The sequence below is a fragment of the Aulostomus chinensis genome, chromosome 8 (genome assembly GCF_037954235.1).
Source record: "Aulostomus chinensis isolate RoL2024-O1b breed Wild chromosome 8, RoL_Achi_v1.0, whole genome shotgun sequence".
Lineage (NCBI taxonomy): Eukaryota > Metazoa > Chordata > Actinopteri > Syngnathiformes > Aulostomidae > Aulostomus > Aulostomus chinensis.
The window spans coordinates 2,695,001-2,714,765 of NC_141327.1; the positions used below are offsets into that span (position 1 = coordinate 2,695,001).

At 43.1% G+C, this 19,765-nt stretch overlaps 1 protein-coding gene across 3 annotated transcripts in view; it reads left to right on the forward strand.

Moving 5' to 3' along the window:
• The window catches only part of tenm3 (teneurin transmembrane protein 3), a 469,376-nt gene that overhangs the window by 92,700 nt on the left and 356,911 nt on the right, over window positions 1-19,765 (forward strand). For all 3 annotated transcript variants that reach the window (XM_086210453.1, XM_086210454.1, XM_086210455.1), the window contains one exon: window positions 17,496-17,620. The gene's annotated coding sequence lies outside the window, so the exon portion shown is untranslated. The remainder of the gene's footprint in view (window positions 1-17,495; window positions 17,621-19,765) is intronic.

A 19,765-nucleotide genomic window follows, 5' to 3' on the forward strand; every position in this document is an offset into this window, starting at 1 on the left:
TGCTTGGATTCAGGCAAAGGTGCAGCGCCCAAGTCCTCACGTGGCACTGAGGGACTTCTGTCTGCAGGCCAAGGCTGCTGCTTCAGCAGCAATGTTGGGAGACATTTCAAAATAAGTGACAGTCTTGATGAAGTTCGGATATTGAAATGATAAATTGATGCTATAAATTTCATCATACAATCTGAAATGTAAACGACACTTCAATTGTGCAAATACGGGGGAACTCTGAGAGCCACGATGTTGCGATGGAGCCGCAGGACCGATCAGCTGGTCGCCATCTTCCTTTCTTTCCCTCTGTACCTTAAAGGTGTGGTTATGAGACTTGAAGCCATATAGCAACATTTATTGATATTTTTTTGCAGTAACAATATAAATATGACATCAAATAACATAAAACACTATATTTTTTGTCCATCAGCATTCAGTCGTGAGAGCCGTGTGAACACAAACATCGACCCAAAGAAATAATGCTTAATCATCAGGTTTGGTCCGGAACGTTGAAATGTCTTTGGAATTAGAATCAGATTCACAAACTGATTCAAAACAGAAACTCTATAATACTAAATACTTTATGAAGATAGTAATACTTATTAATTTGCCTCCAACATGTAATTTGTAATGATATATCTTGGCTAATATGCAATAGCACAACCCTGCTGTACATCACAACATGAATTTTTCTTTTCAGTTCCAGATTATTTCTGATGTTTAATCTTTGATTGTGGTCTGAATCGTAAAGATTAAATAGTAAATGGTCAAAAAGAAATGGTCTTTCGGATGATCATGAGATTCCTAACTTTCCTACAGTCCTTGAACCGATCATGTTGGAAGTGCTCTGCTGTCTGCTGCTTTCTGAATCAAGCTTCTTTTTTATCACTGGATTCTTCATTGTAGTTTGTGTCGAAATGAATTTTGTTGCTTAGAGTTAAGGAAATCTGTTATAGCTTGCCTTAAAAAATGTATTTCATTTTCCTTTGTTTTGATCTGTTAGCTTTTAACTGTTCTTCCAAAGACGTGTTGCGCTCTCTGCAGATCTCCTCATGATTGCGCTGCTTCCATCGAGGTGCAGGACCTGATATCTCAGAAGAAAATGAGTCCACAGTAGGAATGTAAAAACTGCCAGGGGTTCAGAGGGTTAAAGATGCAACCTGCCACGAAGTTGAACTCAAGGTCCTAATAAATCTGCAGCTGAAATTGCACAGAGCTGACATAAATAGATGTGAATGAGCAGGATAATAGAGGCCTATTTTCCATTAAGATGGCACAGAAGCCTTCTGGAAACTGTCTGCAAGTTGCTATTAGCTCGAAAAGGTCAGGTGGGCTTCTTTCACAAGATGTGTATTCATTTCTTTTTTTCCTCCCAAACTATTCTTTTAATCAAAGAATTGGTCCCATAAGTGGCAAAAATATTACACCTGGTCCAATAGCTATGGAAATCATGTCAGTGTTGGAGACATGGCCTTTCCTGAAGGACCCTGAGGACCCGGCAGTCACAATACAGCCTGAGCTGTCAATCTAAGCCTCGCCTTCTGAGTCACATATCAGAATTCCTCCACCTCGTACCCGAGATACACACACACAACACACACACTCAAGGTTACACCTTAATTTACACATGGTCAGCAAGAAAGGCATACAAAACCATACACCAGCTGATTATTATATAACATAAAGCATTCTTAATGGCAATATGATCTTTTTGTATGCCCGCCAGCCATGTACACACACACACACACACACACACACACACACACACACACACACACACACACATATATATGAAGAAAGACGTCTGCATTCCAGCAAACGTGGATATGCAGTGCCACTACTGTTTCTGAGAAATACCCAGACGACTGCTAATCTTTGAGGACTGGTTCAGATCTGATGGTGCCACCTGCAAATCCCAAGCTAAATTGCTTGGTGATTTACCCCCCAGCTTGAAGAACTCTGGGAGGGCAGAGTGGAAAAGTTCACCTGCTTCCATCCGGGTAAATGTTTTCCCAGCATGCACTCCCAGCAGGCCTCTGGCGCTTCAGGTTTATCAGGATGATATTAAACATCAGCGTTTCTTATTGCTGTTGAATTTCTGATGAAGCCCGAGCTTGAGGACAGAGCCTGAATATGCTGAATATGTCTCAAGATGATCCTCACAAATGAACAACACTTTTATGATTTTTCAAACTACACCGCGGATGCATGACTTCAACACCACTGTTAGCTTAGCGCTACCATGTCGGAGTAGCCATTTAAGACACATAAAAGGCTGTGAAATGTGCAGATGTGGCGTGTGACAGAGGAATGGAATAAAACAGACATGGCCGTTGTTTGAGATACCAGAACCAACTCAGGGTAGTTTTCTGCAGAGCCTGAGGTAAGTAGCATCCTTGTTAGCGTGACTGTGTGGTCATGCTGATCAGCGTGTCATTTCATGCTACTTTTGTGTTAGTGTGCCGTTGGTCAGACTGTAGAGGCGGTCCCATTGTGAGGTGATCATCTCATACGTCTGACATTTAAAGCAGGCTGTCTTTAATTGCAACACTGTGATAATGGCCGTCTTTGAACCTCTCACAGTGGGACGTAGGACCCCTGTTTGCTGTTGCAACCAAAGATATCGCCGCCATACTCATCTTTTGTTTGCGGTCGCCAAACTGCAGTGTAAACTGGGCCGTAGCTGTCAGCTGATTAGCCACCAACAGCATTGGTTCAGGTTGCTTGTTTTGGATGTCTGGATTGGTGTGTGGATTTTGCGCACTGTGCATGCGTCTATGGGTGGTCACTCTTGCACTGTTGGGTCCTGAGAGGGTTGAACTTCTGCATCCCTCTGCCACATTTGTCCACGTTCACTTGAATCTCAGAGACATTCTCAAGCTAACTGCAGGCTGGATGTGATGTGGGTTTGTGGTGAGAATGGAACCAGAAGTCATCTTGTGTCCAGAAATGAAAAGAAAGCACATCATGTTAATTGCATTTTCCACCTCATATTATTCATGATTTGCTTTTGCAAACCTACTAATAAACCTGTGAAGACTCAGATTCCTTCAGTTAAACTCAAAATATGCAGTGTTAATATGAGAAATGTTTCACTCATTCAGGCTTTATAGTGTCCATCAAAACATTACCTTCTTTTTTGAATGCTGTTCTAGTTGGATTATGTTTGCTTTCATTGGCATTGTGCTCTCAGGATGTCACGCAGCCACCAACCACCCTCGGCCGTTCACCGACATGCTGTTTATTTCACTGTGTGAAAGTCCTACTCCAAAACACCCGTGAATTCAAAGAGAATATTTTCAAGAATATATTTTGAACATATTTTTGTTCCTCTGGGGTGTTGCAAGTGTTAATCCAGACCAAATAGATCCTTGCATCATTGGCAAATGCATACTTTATTAATGCAATAGAAAGAATATTAAGAAGTGGCTAAAATAGGCTCTGTGTACAGTACAGTACGCTAAATTTCAAATTCTCGTGCCAAAGTGAAATATTTCTTCACATTATGAGTGCAGGCCAAAAGTGGGTCATAGGCCTTGTTTTTGTTGGGTCCCACCATCACAAGAAAGGGTCCTAATGAGCTTGAGGCCAAGGGAGAAGCTAAATTATTCCATTTCTGTCCCAGGCTGAGAAAGTTTAAAGACCCCCCACAGTAGGGGATTTTCGAATAGCCCCCTCCTGTGAGTCTTCAAATAGTGCACCCGTCAAATGGCTTGGCTTGGGATGGAGTTCATCAAACAGAGGGTAGCCCTCTATTCCACTTAGATATTCAAGGCAATTCTGTCCTATCCTCATTGTCCTCATTGCTGCAGGCCTTTAATGATGGGTCAGGACAGAAAAAACTGGGTCACTGGATTTTTGGAGGAGGCTCCCAACATGACTTGAGTGTTTTCTATAAGTGCTTGGTTCCAGCGTGACAGCAGGACTGTGCTAGCAGGTCTTCACAGCCACCGTGGCTCAGAGTAAGCAGAGGGACCGAACACTCTACTTAACAGACTGTAGACTTGCCTCAGGGTTATTTATTAATTACACATGACAGTAAATTAACATGTGACGCAGCCACAGATTCAAAGGCCAGGAGTGGAGGGTAGATTAGGATGGATCATTGGCAGATATTTAATGTCACATCCTAACTGTTGGCTGTGAATGAGCCCTGCATGTGTAAATATGCAGCAGTTCTCCCGTGGAGTCTTCGTGTTGCATCCACAGACGCTCACGAGCCACAAAGATGTTTGCATTTCTGGTGATATATGGCAGTTATGGCACGTCCCCATGTTTCCTTTTGACACTCTTGCTTCAACTTCTCCAGGAGCAGCTTAATAATGGAATAAAGTGGTGCTGCTCTTCGTAAAAACAAATGGTGCAGTGATGGAATGGTTCTGCAGGCTCATGTTGTGGCTGCAGGTTGAATATTAAGCTTGTACGTAGTTGTTGTTGGTGTTGTTGTTGTTATTGTATTAGTCAATTATTTCCACTTTATAAGTGAGATTTTTTGTATTTAAGCCTAACAAACTAACTTCCCTGCCAGAATTAATTTGTTTTCTTTTGTATTGTTTGAGATTTTCAATCATTTGTCGACAGATTTGTGTAGTTAGAAGTCTGAGGAGCCAAATTTTGAACACAGAGGGGATCTATGCCTCTCAGCCTGCAGGCCATGCAGGTTCTCTTACACACTTGCAGAGGGAGTCTGCAACCACATGTAAGTAAGTCTGAAACACTGGTTTTGTATGAATATCCGATTTAGCAAAACAGAAGAGTGGAATATAAAAGTTCGATGCCATGACTCAGTCCTCAGAGACACTGAAACACAAAAAGGAAAAGCTTTTAAGAGCACACTGCAAAACAATTAAAGAAACTAGCTTTTTAACGTTATTTATTTAGTTCCAGAGCTCCTGCCTGAGCAACAGGGAGTGGTGGTGTTGGATTCATTAATACCTTGCAATTAGAATATAATTGATTAGCCAGAGTATTTTGGGAGTTTAACATGTTTATATTTTATGGGCCTGGCCTGATGTGAGTGTAAATTTTGGCCTTGAATGAGAAAAAGTGGAGAACCAGGGGTATAGGGAACCAGTCTAAATGTCATCCATGTCATTGCTCTCGCCAGAAGAACATAATTTTCAGTTTATTCATGGTTTTAGATGACAATAGTGCAGCATAATTGCCTTTAAATGGTGCGTCCTTCCCTAAATACTGGCTGTTGAAACAGAAACACAGAAATGCCGTGTTAACAGTGGCTGAATCTGCCCCAGACATCTAAAACACTGTCACTTGTCAGCTAAATACCGACTCATATTAACCCAGAACCTTCTCACACAGCTACACAATTGTTCCTCAGAACACACTGTAGGGCACCGCTGCCTTTGCACGGGTGCTTCGTTCACAGCAGAGACCCACCACAGACCAGTACAGCCTTCGGGCAAATATAAATCAATAAGCCATCAATCTGCAGAACTTGGGTGACGGTGAACATGGAGGCAGAGGTCAAACTCACTCGGCTTTGGGAAATAAGCTTTTAAGTTGTCACTACTGTGTCAGAGAAAAAGGTTCTGTTCATTCAGCGCAACGAAAGCTTTTTACACACCACAACCAGTCTCACTGTGGCCTTCATCCTCGCCTCCATCGGAGGGTACTGCAATAAACAGCCTCGCTCTAATGTTACTCTCCTTGCATTAATTAAACTTTGGCAGTAAATTGTTGTATCATCATCAAAAACCATGGCCTGTTTCATGGATAGAGTGAGAGCTGGAAGTTCTCTTCTGTACTGCGCCGTGAACAAACACTTGGAAATGTTTGATTCGGTTTCGTTCAGCCAGATGAAGAAATCGGCAGCACGTTCCTGTCTGTCGATGTTAACCCTGCTTCTTTGTTCTTTTGAGCAAAATGAACCCCTGAAGACGACGGTGGGTCTTTGAGACTTGTGACTCCAGCCATCCTGCGAAGAGACTGTCCAGGAGTTCTTGGTGGTGTAAAACACTCAGTATTTCATTCATAATGAGATGAACATGACCAAATGTTTGGGTTTTTTATTGGAAGTTAACAAAATTAGGACATTCCTATTAAAACCACCTCACAAAGTGCTAGTTATGCATCACCAGTGTTCAACAACACTAGTTTAGCTTTAGTAAAACTACATCTTAATTTCTGTGTCAAACATAAGCAAGGCACGCTCGCGCCGGCGCTGTGGTCTCCATTGCGGCGTCATAACACTGCAGGGTTACGGCTCATAAATTCAGGCTCTCCCTCTACAAACCGCTTCCTTTTGGTTTTTTTTAAAGCGCAATAAACAAACTGCGAGTATTGAATGCGACTCCATCAATCGGTAATGAAGTTGGTTTTTTATAATTCAATTAATTAAGTTTTTACAAAAAATATGTTTTCTGTGGCCCTGAATATACGAAAGTAAAGCACACAGGATTTCTGCATGAACGCCTCCTCAATGTTTTGGTGTTTACCTCTTATTCTGTGATCGCATTTGTCTTTTTTGTTTGTTTTTTTTAATTAAAGTACATTAAGTGGCCTACAATACAGTGGTGACAGGGGGATATTTCACGTGTATTTTAGCAAATTGATGGAGCTCTAAATAGATGTGCAATTATCACAGCTTGGAAGTTGAGACACTAGAATTGTTGTCAGTGCTGCCTCAAGCTCTTGGATTTAGTCCTCATAACTGCTAGTAACTTCACCCAAAAAAGGCATCATTGGTGTGTTTCTGGGTGGACCGAGAATGTCTGCAGCTCGCTCCCAGTGATAAACTCCAACTTTGTTTGTCCATGTACAGACCAGATAGAAGACAATACTACAGAAATCATATCATCCTCCTCTGGTGGACAGAGATACAGGCTTGGGCTTCCTGGTTTCCAGCAGGGGAACAACAAGGACAGAAAACAGGAGGCAGCTATTTAATAGGTGGGATGCAACGATGTGGGTGGACCTGAGATCACATGCGTTCATCCCTCAGGTTGATCACCAGGCTGTGGGAAGGCAAGGAAAACGAGAGCAGCAGGAGGAACGAGTGGAACTTTTCTGAAAGTAATGCAGCGCTCGCTCTGCCAACAATTAAACTCTGACTTTTTAAGCTGTATAAGTGAATTAGTGGTCAGAAAACCATGAATAAACACGAGTGATAAATACAAAATCTGTTACATGTGTTTAATCGCTATAGCATCACCATGGTAACCAGTAACTGCAGTTGAAGCCTCTCAGCTGGTTCAAATCAGCTGTTTAGACGACTTTTCTGATCGTTGCCAAACACCGACTTGACATTTCTGCCAACCTCAGCTCTCACAGAGACAGTGACTGGATCTGAAATGACACTTGACGCCTTCCTCAAACCGCCCCGATCACTGGCCTCCCAATGAGGTCACACTCGCCACCACTAGGGGGCGTAAAATATTTGAAACACCTTCACTGCTTTCTCTTGGAGACAGGAAGAAGCTGTCGCCATGGTTCCATCAGGCCTGTGATAAAGGAACTATGACATGAAAAGGAGTTTTGCCTGACCACATCTAACACTCGTCATAGATGCACGACAAAACAGTGAATTGTTACACTGAGGCCCGATGGCGCTGGTGGAGTGCACGCTTGCTGATGAAGGTTTTTTCTTTCCTCCACTCCCCCACTTCTCCACTTGGTTTTGAATGGCCTCTAATGATGCAGACCCTCGACGGGAACACACGCACACACACTGATGCGGCATATATGGGGATGGGTTTTAGAAAGGATCATGCTCAAAGACAGGTGTCTGTAAACCGGGGGTCATAAACTGTGCAGACGCACATTTTTATAGACACATTTGTAGACACTTACAATAATTTCTCAATAAATATTAACCTGGACCATGGTGGATGTCTGAGCCCTCTGAGTGCTGCAGATACTGTACGTGAACATTTGTGTGTGAGTGTGTGTGTTTGTGTGTTTTGTGTATTCCAGAATACTGCAGTGTCAGTGTCTACATCATCATTATTATTACAGAATACTTTAGAAATTGCAGTGTCAGGGACTTAAAAAGCGATTTTGCTGCCTTTGTCTGGGCAGAGTTGGGAGCATTTTCTCTGTATTAACACCCAGTTTTATGGATATTGATATAGAGACAGCATGTGTGAGGAAACAGTAGAACTGCCATAACGATGACAGAAACCAGTGTACCTGACAATGGAAAGCTGGTGATAGAGGAGATGAACTGCCGTGGAGAACAAAAGGCTGTGTGCATGCGTGTGAGCGTGCGTGCGTGTGTGTGTGTGTGTGCGTGCGTGTGAGCGTGCGTGCGCGTGTGTGTGTGTGCGTGCGCGTGTGTGTGTGTGTGTGTGTGCGTGCGTGTGTGTGTAAATGACTCTATCTTGCCTCCCATCCTCTTTTATTTTCCATATAAAAGTGTGCAGTCAGCAGGACTTAGTGTGGATTCCCCAGCTTGGATAGTTTTCTCCCCAGACACACACACACACTGCCCCGGAAGGCAAAATCTGCCTGCTTGATATCGGCCATATTTCATGTAAATGTTGTTTACTGATGCCTCATTTTTCCTTCTTCCACATTGATTTTTTCCTCCTGTACCCCACCCCCCTACCCTCCACCCCCATGCCAAAGCCACTGTCATAATATAATCCTTAGATGTATTAGCTCAGTTTGGCCAGGGCTGCAGTGATTTAGCTCAGGTTTTCTGTTTTTGAGTTGTTGTATCAACCCGTCTTCCTATTTTGGCTTCCCTTTTTTTTTTTTTTTTTGGACATTTGTGCAATTCTTGCACTACAATGAACAAATATCCAACCAGTTCCTATTAAAACATTTTAATGCAAAACATTAGTGTTTAAATCACTAACTTGAAATGTCAAGTTTGCTGTGCTATTCATCAGCATTTTAGTTTCAAAGACAGTGACTAATTGTTTGTTAATTTATTCATTATTCATAGATTTATTCAATCAATATTATTTCAAATAAAACTTCTGTGAATCCTTTCATGTGCTCTCAAATACTAATAAAGTAGGGAAGTGCTTCAAAAGTTGTGTTGAACCGCTTTAGTTGAGGTCACTCACCCAAAATGTTTATTTATAACCAATTCAGCTTCTGTATCATCTCGGATTATAGTAAAAATAGGGGACCGAAAACAGGAGACATTGTAAATAACATCAAAAACCGAAGCTCTCAGTTCATTATCGGCACATGAAATATTTATTACAATTTTAAAACTGTAAAATTACAGACACCAGAGCAAAATATATTTTATAACTCATCACCTCAAACAAACAGTGGCCTTAATCTTTCATTAATAAGACTGTGGATGTTTGCAGATTCACCCGTCCGTTTCTTCCTCTGAGTTAGTTTGTCCATCTCTGGATACTCTATGATTTGTGAGAAAATGACTTTGCCATGATTAACTGAAACCATGACACAAAGGATTCCATCAACAGGACCACTAGATGCTCTGCCTTCATTGTTACTGGGGGTTGGAGATGTGATAGCCCCCTCTTTTATAAGGGCAGAAGAACTGACCTGGTCCCGACTGAGTTGTGAAGATGTGTCTTATGGTTGCGTCCCTGTTTGTTTGTTTTTTCAAGGCTGCATGTGTACAGCCGTTTCTCAAGTCCAGCTCTGCCCCCACTCCAATCAACTCTTAGAAGTCCAGATCAATAACAGTATCTTTGAAAAATTACAACATATTTATTTACAATCATTTAGTATGTATTTAAGAGGAATCATGCCATGTTATGCACCACTTCCACTCATTTCAGTGGTAGAACTGTTATCAGAACACAGATAACTTCAAACTGAAAATGTATTGTCTGACGGGGACAGCTCCCTCTTTCTCTTCTCATACTTTATCTATGTGTGGGGTGCCACAGGGTTCGATCTCATCATCGATTTCATTTTTCTCTTTATTTATTTCCTGTTCTAGCTCGACCCCATATTCTTTTTCTTAATTGTTGTGTGTTTTGTTTTGTTTTTTACAGCTTTTATTGTTATAAGCTTTTATTTTGAAACTTTCCTGACATATTTTATTTTAAACTGCCTCCTTTTGCGTCTCTGCTGAGTTCCTAAGGGTCTTTGTCAAAAAATAACTACAAATTATATTCACAATAGTACAGTAGTCATTAGCTTTCATGACTGTGCTGAAGCCTAATTAAGGCCTTTAAAATATCATTAACATCACAGGGGGAAAAAATCATGTTCCACTGTTTGGTTTTATCTCCAAGCTCTATAAAAAGTCTGGAGTCACACAAAAAAACAACAACAACAACAACAACAACCTTTGTGCGTTATCCACATTTTGGATCAAAGCTCATCTTCTGCACCCAAGCTACATCTTGCAAACCCAAACACTGGCAGCCGGTTTTCGGTGTGACCAACCCTCAGTGCCTCCTGGGTGGCTCTCTGCATCGGATCAATCGCTAAAACAGGTTTTGTGTTTCTCTTCACTTTGCAAATGTGACTGGAAACCCCATCTTTGCTGGAGCTTGGTATTGTTTATTTCTTAAAATCACAGTCCCATCCTTAACCACGGAAAAGGATACCTTTCTTGTCCAATAATCGATGAGGAGGATGCAATTTAAAGCTTTAAATGGCCATGCTGTATCATAAATACAGCTGCGATGACTTCCAGTACTGCCAACACCAAAACACACAGCTCAGGACACAAACCTGCTGCCCAACAAGGTATTAGCCACATATGTGATTATGCTGCCCACAACTTGAATGCAGAATGAATGCAAAGTAAATGCAACGGGTCCTGTGTGCAGAAAATCCTCAGAGGTGAGACACTAGCTAAATGCATCAGGATCAAGAGAGAGAAAAAAAGACTTGCATGATATACACACACTCAGCTAAGAAAACACATTTAAGCCCCCCTGAAGGCAAGTCCAGTCAAGTTCATCTGGCACTAAACACATAGCCATTAGTAAACTGATCTGTGTGTGTGTGTGTGTGTGTGTGTGTGTGGGAAACTGCCCTGACTCAGGGACTTCCCTGAGTGATTTCAAACTTATTTTCATAGCCCTATGTGTCCATTTCCCTGTTTACAGAACATTCCTTCGAGCCAACTAATCCCTGAAAGGTGACGCTAAGGATTGCGGAGTGTGTGCTCTAATTATACAGACAGACATAAAGCAGATTGTTGTTATAAGATAGAGCTTCGAGCGAGCGAAGACAGAGAGAGAGAGAACCATCCACTTTTTCGTGTTAAGACATCTAATGTAAACCTTTTTGACTCCAGAAAGGGTCTCTTCAGAACAGATGTTGATGAAAACTGAATATGCTGTGGACACTGGAGGACTATGAGGTTACGGTTAGGCATTTAGTGGTGAGGGAAAGTGAACCATGTTTGACAAAAGATGTGTGAGGGCTGTCTGAGGTAATTTCCTGAGTTTAGTCTGCGATGAAGATGCAAGAGCATGTATGCACACGGACTTTCTCTTCAATTTCCTTTCCCCCACGTCCCTGATGTAAAAATGTTCAGTGTCAAGTGACATGTTGACTGATATACTATATCTTGTTTTATTTGATAATGGCCCTCTCCATAATGTCACTATCTCAGTGCGCACAGATTGATTCCGTGTTGTGCAGTCGTGTAATGTAATGTACCTTCTTTGTTTTGACATTGTCTTCATCAGGTATTTGGGCATAAGGTGGACCAAGTGGTCAGATTCGTCTGAATTAATACCTGTTGTTGCCTTTTCCACTCAGATGCGTTGAATGTGATGTGACTGTTTTTTATTATAGATAGAAAGATCATTTATCTTCAGGCAAATATAAGAAGTGCCGTTTGATCTCAGGCAGCTGGATGGGTGACGTGAGAAGTGACACAGCCGCTCTTGGTGGAAGGTCGGGGTTCATGTGTTGGGAAAGGGATGCAGAACATTGCTGTACAGTTTACACTGTGTTGTCTTCCTCTTAGTGGGTTGACCAGGTCCCCCTCAGATTTGGTATGGCTCTGGATCTGGATCCGGTCTTTTCAGATCCTGGACTTTTTCCAAACTTCATGCTTGATGTAGGTCCCAAATTGAAGACATCCACAAGCTGAATTTAAAGGAACTGAGGATGTTGTAAAAGTCATGAGCGTTCTCTTCATGTAATATACAGCAACTTAATTTTAGTAACTCAGCGTTTTCTAGCGCCATCTCGTGGAGGAAGGAAATGATGTTTAGTCAATCATCCAAAATGCAAATATCATCAGATTTCACCTTCTCCTCGCTATAGAAAAACCACACACTGCAATGTGGCCAGAGGGCTTTGAGCTCCTCGCTGGTTGCAGCTTTAATTAGGGTCCAGCACCGAAGTTCCAGCAGGTGAAGGTGAACTTTGGTAAAAATGTGAACTTTTTGAGTGCTTCGTGGATGGAATGGACGACCAGATCCCTGACAGTCATAAAGTTTTCTCACAGAAGAGCTCAAGACAGACGCGCAGCGACGTCAACGTGCTGTGGGAGCCCCTCAAAAAAGCGGTTCCCCGTGATTTCATGTGCCGTTTTTCTTCAGATGGTGTGGAGGAATCCTTGTAACTACAAATACCTGATGCATGAAGTTAATTTGTCATACCTGCACTTTTTAAAAAGTATCTAAAACTAAGGGGCAAAGTACCTCTCACCTGGACCCATGGCACCTGCTCAGTGACTGTCCTCTCTCACCACTGCAAGCCAAAATGATGACTTTGAAAACAAGACCTTTCATATTCTCATTAGTCGGCGAGCGGGAGCATTTCTGAGCGCTGTGTCTCAATGGCTTCTGTTCAGCGGGGCACACTGCATTTTCAAGCCCACGGCTCTGTGAGGTATCCACTCCTGTAGGAAAAGGCAAAAGCTAAATTTTCCCTGGCTGCGAGGAACAAAGACATGATATCAAATGGTAATGTTGTAACAGCTGGTAGAAACTATCAAAATGTCCCTGGACATTTCCACAAAATGTAGATAATGACCTGGAAGGTATTCATTTAAACGGCATGGTCAGTCTTAGAGCTGCACGCACGCTGTCGCTGCACGCGCATGCAGGCAGGTGAATGGAGAGGAAACTGTGTCGGAGTTGGTAAGACACAAGGACATGGTTTGTGCCTGGGGAGAGAACAGAGACAGACATATTAAGACAGTGATGGAAAGGAGACAGAACAATGCAGGTACAGAGGTATGACATTGGGCTGTCCTAACGCTTCTCCAGTCATGTGGAAGTGTCAGAGTCTGTCCCAGAGTTAGAGGGAGTGTTTACTGTCACATTGGAAACACCGTAGATTACACACACCAGGACAATAGCTTTTGCATACTTGTGTGCAGATGACAGACGGGGATTCATGCACATCGTTGAGTGCACATTGGCAATGAATGTACATAAGAGCATAACCCTTATCTGAAGCTACACACACACACACACACACACACACACACACTGACAGTGACACAGAGAGAGGTTTCGCTTGAATACACACCTGTCCTTTCGCTCTATGGAACACAGCACACAGACTGACCACAGGCCATGCTCTGTTCATGTGTGTGTGTGTGTGTGTGTGTGTGTGTGTGTGTGTGTGTGTGTGTGTGTGTGTGTGTGTGTGTGTGTCAAAAGGGCTCCAGGGTATTCATGTACACAGACAACTCCTCACAGGCTAGAAGTCCTGTACAACAGCCTTCCCCACTTTCCACTCCTCTGTGCCTTTTCTCCTATTCATTCATTTTTTCCACTCCATTTTCATTCTTACTTTCTCCATCCTCTCTCTCTCTCTCGCTCTCTCTCTCTCTCTCTCTCTCTCTCTCTCTCTCTCTCTCCTCCTTGGGGTTTTCTCACTTTTGACCCATAGGAGGAATAAATCTGCATTATTTTCCTTTGGAAATGTCCCCTGATGTGGTGTGTCAGTGTGTCAGTGAGTCAGATTGTGGTGTGTCAGCGGGTCTTTCAGTGTTTGCCTGTGGACACACACACGTGCATGCATAAGTGAATGCAAGTGTGTGTGTGTGTGTGTTTAACAACCGCATAAAAGAGGAATATTTCAATTACATTAATACTAAATCAAGCTTATATGATCTCAGTCCACTGCTTTATGTAGACTCTTAAAATTAAAAATGTAATGTATTAATTGTAAGGTTATTTGTCGGCACAATATATGAGAAGATTTAAAAAGATCGTCAGGACAGTGGAATTACTTGGATTAATTGGACCAACAGAGAATCTTCAGTGATTAGCAGTTTCCCTCTCTATCAAAGAGCGTTTCACTTTGTGTGTTCGTGATGTCATTGTTTACAGGGGTGAGCACAACCACAAGCCCCTGTGTGATAGAATTTGATCTACTCATCGTTTTTCAGTTTTTAAAACAAACTTTAAAAAGAATATTTTGATCTTTGTGTGATTATACAGGTGATACCCTTCCACTTTATTGCTTTATTTTTCACTTTGCTTTTTTTTTTTTGTCTCTGTGGGCACACGCAATTGTTTGTCGGTGCTTTACTGTTATTGAGGGACAGATTTCCGATGTCTTCACTCTGGCTTCAGGTTTAAGCTGTTCAAGTGCAGAGAAATTGCATAAGCTGTCAGTCCCAGGCAGCACAAATGTCCAGGCCTGTGCAGGGCTGCTGGGGAGGCCTGTGATCCAGTCAGTGCCTGAGACTGGTGGGAGAACACTAATGTCACGCAGCGTGGAAGACGGCCACGATACTGGCGCCTCACATTGAGGATGGTTCTGTCTGGCGTAATAACTGCCGAGCAGGCGCGCTCCATAGAGGGCCGGCAGGCGGGTGTAAACACCCAAACCCTTTGAAACAAAATTTATTCTAAAGACAGGAATTGAATTCCTTTCGAAAGTCATGCACCCTCAGAAACTTTTACTGGAGTTGTATTCTTAGCCGCAGTCACATGTAGAGTAATGAAAGACGATACTCCAGTAAAAGCACTCCCATTTAGCAAAAACTAAAATAAATAATAAGCCTGGTTGGGGTGGAATTAAATTTGATCAAAAAACCTACTTCAATGTTCAAAATGCAAGAAAGTGCAATATTTGTTGAAGGCTAATAGTCTTTCAAAGTACTTTTTTGAATTACTTTTTTGGTGAAAACCATGCAGCCCCAGAAGCTGGGGATAAATTCCTCAAAATGCTGTGCAGTTCACCCTCCATTTGAATATTTTAGGCTGTAAAGCACTTTTTATGACGGAAGGTATTATGATGTGAATAATACCCCCCTGCCCGTCCTCTCTACCCCTCAATGATTTTAGCTCCAAACCCGTTACACACTTGCCGCCTGCTTCATTGTTAGAATACTGCACTCCTCCTCCATGAAGAAAGAAATAACCTGTCTTTGTCCGTGCTGCAGTAGAACTTTCTGCCTCGGGAGTATTTAGGATGGCGTACTTGTAAGCCTCAAGAGTGTTACATCTGTTACCGTTATAAACGTTACCTCACAATAAATGTGATTGTGAATATTTTCAAAGCAAATGATCCTGACCACTGTTACCTCTCTCTGATGAAGCGAGAGGGTTCTCTGTGTCCACTTTCATGTTGGATTCTAAGGCCGAAAACATCCAGACGTTATTTTTCAAGCTTGACTTGTAGGTCTGTGACCCAAAGCTTGTTTTGTTTTTTTTGTTTTTGTGTTTTTTTCACATCAACTGACCTGCCACCATCTTACTATGAATGAAATCATTATACCTAGAAAGGATATTTCACCAAGACCGAGTGATGCTGCCTGGGATTTGCTCTCTGATGCAACACACAGCAGGTGAGCGCGTCGACATCTGATTCAGAACTGGAGCTCGTTCATCGCTCACACTTCGGAATTTTGAACAAAGTTCACAGCCACAAAAATGAAGTAGTTCACCTTTAGTTTTCCCAGATTTTAATGAGCCGCTCCAAACTTTCAGCATCAGCTCCTGCTGCCCCAGTCCTTGCCACAGCTCATTTCCCAGACTACATGGTTACTTTTAAAAACCAGCAGGAACTCTTCTGAGTGCAGGCCATACATTTTACCATCGAACGCATTATGCAGAAAGTGAATAGGAGGTGCAGTTATTTAGCTTTCACAACTCAAATTATGCAGCAGTTTTAAAACATAAAGCTTCCATGAGAGCTGGGATGAGTTCTCCAGGCACCAAGAATATGTGTTTTGATCTCAAATGTGAAGAACACACAATTAAGACAAAGAATAAAGACCCGACTCTGGCTCTAAGAACACACACACACACACACACACACACACACACACACACACACACACACACACACACACACACACAGAGCTGTCAGCTCTTCGCTGTAGAAGCGGATTTCTCCCGTCGATTGTGTGACTCTTGGCTCTTCTTCTAACTCTTTGTCAGTGATTTCTTGTGATCCTCACTGGCAGATAAGGTTGAACTATTTTAAGCCGCACTCGTATGTTGTCGTCTGTTGTGTATTATCACCGTGGTGATCTGCTTTCACACAAATGAAGTTCCTCATGGAGAAATGACTTTATTTTGAATTGGAATCACCAGTGGTCAGGCGCTCCAGCTCAGTGGTTCCTGTCAAAGCTGATGCTGAGGTGCTTGGCGACACCGGGACTCGATCTTCGGACCCAGCTGGCAGGATTCGCATCCTAAAGATTATTAAAGACTTTTTTCTGCTGTTGAGAAAACATCCCAAACAACACAATCCCTGATCTTTGGCTTGGTTTCCTCAAACAGATGTCTGTGTCTGTAATTTCTTGTATTGCCCCCAAGGTGATGGAAGGGGCTGCTGATCAGCCGGTGGTGAGAGGCCTGTTTCAATGTTGTTTTTGTGTGGAAGATTTGCTAGAACACTTCAGCTGCAGGGACAGCAAAAGCCTTTCATTTAGCCCACTCATAGCTGGTTAGCTTGTTTTTACACTATTGAAAGTAAAATTGGTTACAAGTTACTTGAGGCAAACGCCAGAGTAAAAACATGGAGGAAGAAGGAAGAGTTTCGTACACAGTGAAGGTCAGTGGGGTTCAGTCCAGAATGAATGGACCTTTAGGTGGAAACAAGGCGCCAGTGTGTTTGATGGCGTTCCAGACTCCTGAGGCTGAGATGAGGCATACAGCTGTCAGTTTGGGGAGGGTCAACCTGCTTGGTGCTGGCTGGCTGTCAGGGGTGCAGGACCACCATCAGCTGTGGGGTTGGGGAGGTTCCCCAGGGGTCTTGGGTCTGGCTATCAATATGATTTATGTGCTCTCTGTTGGGAACACTGTAACTTAGTTACCGTCACCAGCAGTAAGAGTAACTTCTTGTTACTTTTTAAAAAAACTACTTGAGAAAGCTTTCAACCCCAATGGGTATTTTTTAAAACCAGATTCTCATTAAATTAAATCAAACGAGTATGGAAGTCAAGATACAAGTATTTGTATCGAGAATATATCAATACCATCCCTCGAAACTCTGACGTGCAAACTCAAGGTAAAGCACGTCCTCTCCTCCATTGCTCTCCTTTAGTCTTCTTCTCCTTCTTTGTTGTCTGTGCTTCTATAAAATATGGAACAAACTCAGATGTCATTTTAATTAGTATTCCACCTCTCCACTTATCTGCCACACTCATCTTTTCCTCTCTCATGTAGACCCTTTGGTCCTGAGCCTCAGGAGAGCCTTTCCCTGCCTTATTCACAGGCAGCATTTATGCTGTCTTCACTTGCTTCCCTGACCGATGAGCCTGGAACAGCTTGACCACAACTCACGTACTCAGGTAACTTCCAGTAAGTGCCGGAGTGTCAAACACCTGTCCGGAGTTCCCAGCTCACCTCAAAGCAGCCATGAAGAAGAACTGTCCGAACCTCTTCAGGAAGCCTCATCATCGACCATTTCTCGAAGGTAGCCGTGACTGGGAGCTGGCTCAAAGAGGATTTTCGGGCCGGCGCCACCAGCACTCCTCATCATAAACATGGCACTGTAGAGATCTGCTTTGTCTTCACACACACACACACACACACACACACACACACACACACTTGAGAAGGGAGATTATTTGACCCCCCCCCCCCCCCAGGCTCAAGTGACTGGGGGGACTGCTTCACCCTGCTGCCGTTGATTTGACTTCAGACTGTGTCTTCCTCGCCTCCTCCATGTGTTTGTCCATAATTTAAAGTCGGGATATTAGAGGCGGATTGCTAGGTCACCTAAAACTGATCCGGTGGCTGCTTTAATGAAATTCATTGTTTTAAGCAAAGGCTAACAAGATTAATTTAAGTCACATGATGAGAGTCTTTCACAGCAGTGCAGCACGTGTTAATCCTGCGTGTCTTCACACCAATAAGTGAATGCGAGCCCTCAGAATGGAGCTCTACAGATGCAAAAATATCAGTGTATGAACGGCTCAGAGATGACGAGCTGTCAGCTTCATCAGAGACCGTCTACATGTTCCATCTGGTTCTCTGTGCTCCAGTGGAACCAACAGAACTAGCGACAAAGGTCTCAAACCACCGGAGCACACACAGCTGACCTGAACCGGCCCTTTCTTTCAGACAAAAGCTCAAGAATATGTCTGGAGCATCATCACCACTGCAACATCAGTAATGTGTATGAATGTGGTTTGGTGGGCCAGGAGCGCCAGCTCGCTGGTGTTCTTGTGCGGGTTTCCTCTTCATATGAAGGAGTCCCAGCGGCTCTCACCAACACCTCAGTTGAAACAGTGAGCAGCTGTTTGAAACAAGCTGTTTAGATGCAACATCCTCAGCGTGAAATGGCAGAGAAGTGAAGTAGAAGAATCACACCGGGGTGAAGGAGCTGCTCAAATGCTTGTCTTATGAAGTTCTGCAGCTATGAAAAAGGGCCTTCGTGATTCCCCTCTGCTGTTCATTCAACAAAACATGTCGACAGAGCTGTCCTGCAAGGCTTGCTGACAGGCGTTTGTAGATGTAAAGCAGTGTTTTTGTTGATTCCAATGCAAATAGGCCCACCTGAGTGGGCCACTGGTGGGGGGGGGGGGGCATAGTAGTAGTTTGAAGCCTCTGGGATGGTTGGTGGTGTTAAATAGGATGAAGAGTCTTCTGGGTGAATGGTCCCTGGTCATGTCTGAGAGTAACCCAGTCCTACATGATGTAAAACTACTGAAATACTCAGCGTAGCAGACTCTTTCAGGATGGAGGAGAGAGATGGTGCTCTCTGCTCCTCCGGAGTCCTCAGACATCGTCTCTGTGAAGAGAGGAGATCAAATATGACACAACAAAGAGAAAAGACACACAGGCCCAGTGTCCTCTGCAGACTTCTCTGTGACCATTTCAGCTCCAATGTTTCCTGCCATTCCTCTGGTCCAGGCTTTCTGCAGAAAATCAGTGATTTTGCTGCAGCGGTGTTCTGCCCTCTCACACAGACACGGTTCCGGACTTCCAGGACGGCTGGTGGTGAGCTCCAGGTCCTGCAGCTGACTCACTCAGACCCACAGTCAGAGCAGATTTGAGCAAACTCCTGGAGACACATTGACCTGTGACAGGAACTGTGAGTGTGAGCAGCCCCACCTGTCAACAGCAGGGTTTGTTGACAGCCATCATGACTGCAGATACATATTCATGCTGTGTTTGGCTCAATAATCATAGATAACATTCCAAAGCCGTTATGAGAGTTGTTGTCTTTTGAAGACTAATTTCACTGAGTCATCACCAGTTTTATATCCAACATTAAAGAAGCCCTCAGGAAGGACAGTGGAGTTTCAGACTGTGCCGTGCAAAAGTCCATTTGGCAGGTTTTTTTAGTGCAATTAGCAGCTTCATGTTACATTAAATATTGTGTAGGTCCTGAATCTGACTGAATGATTTATAAAAGGGTCCTGCCACAGAGTCAGAGAAATCACTGCTCAGAAGATCCAGACCTGGCAGAGGAGGAGGCTTTTTAAAAG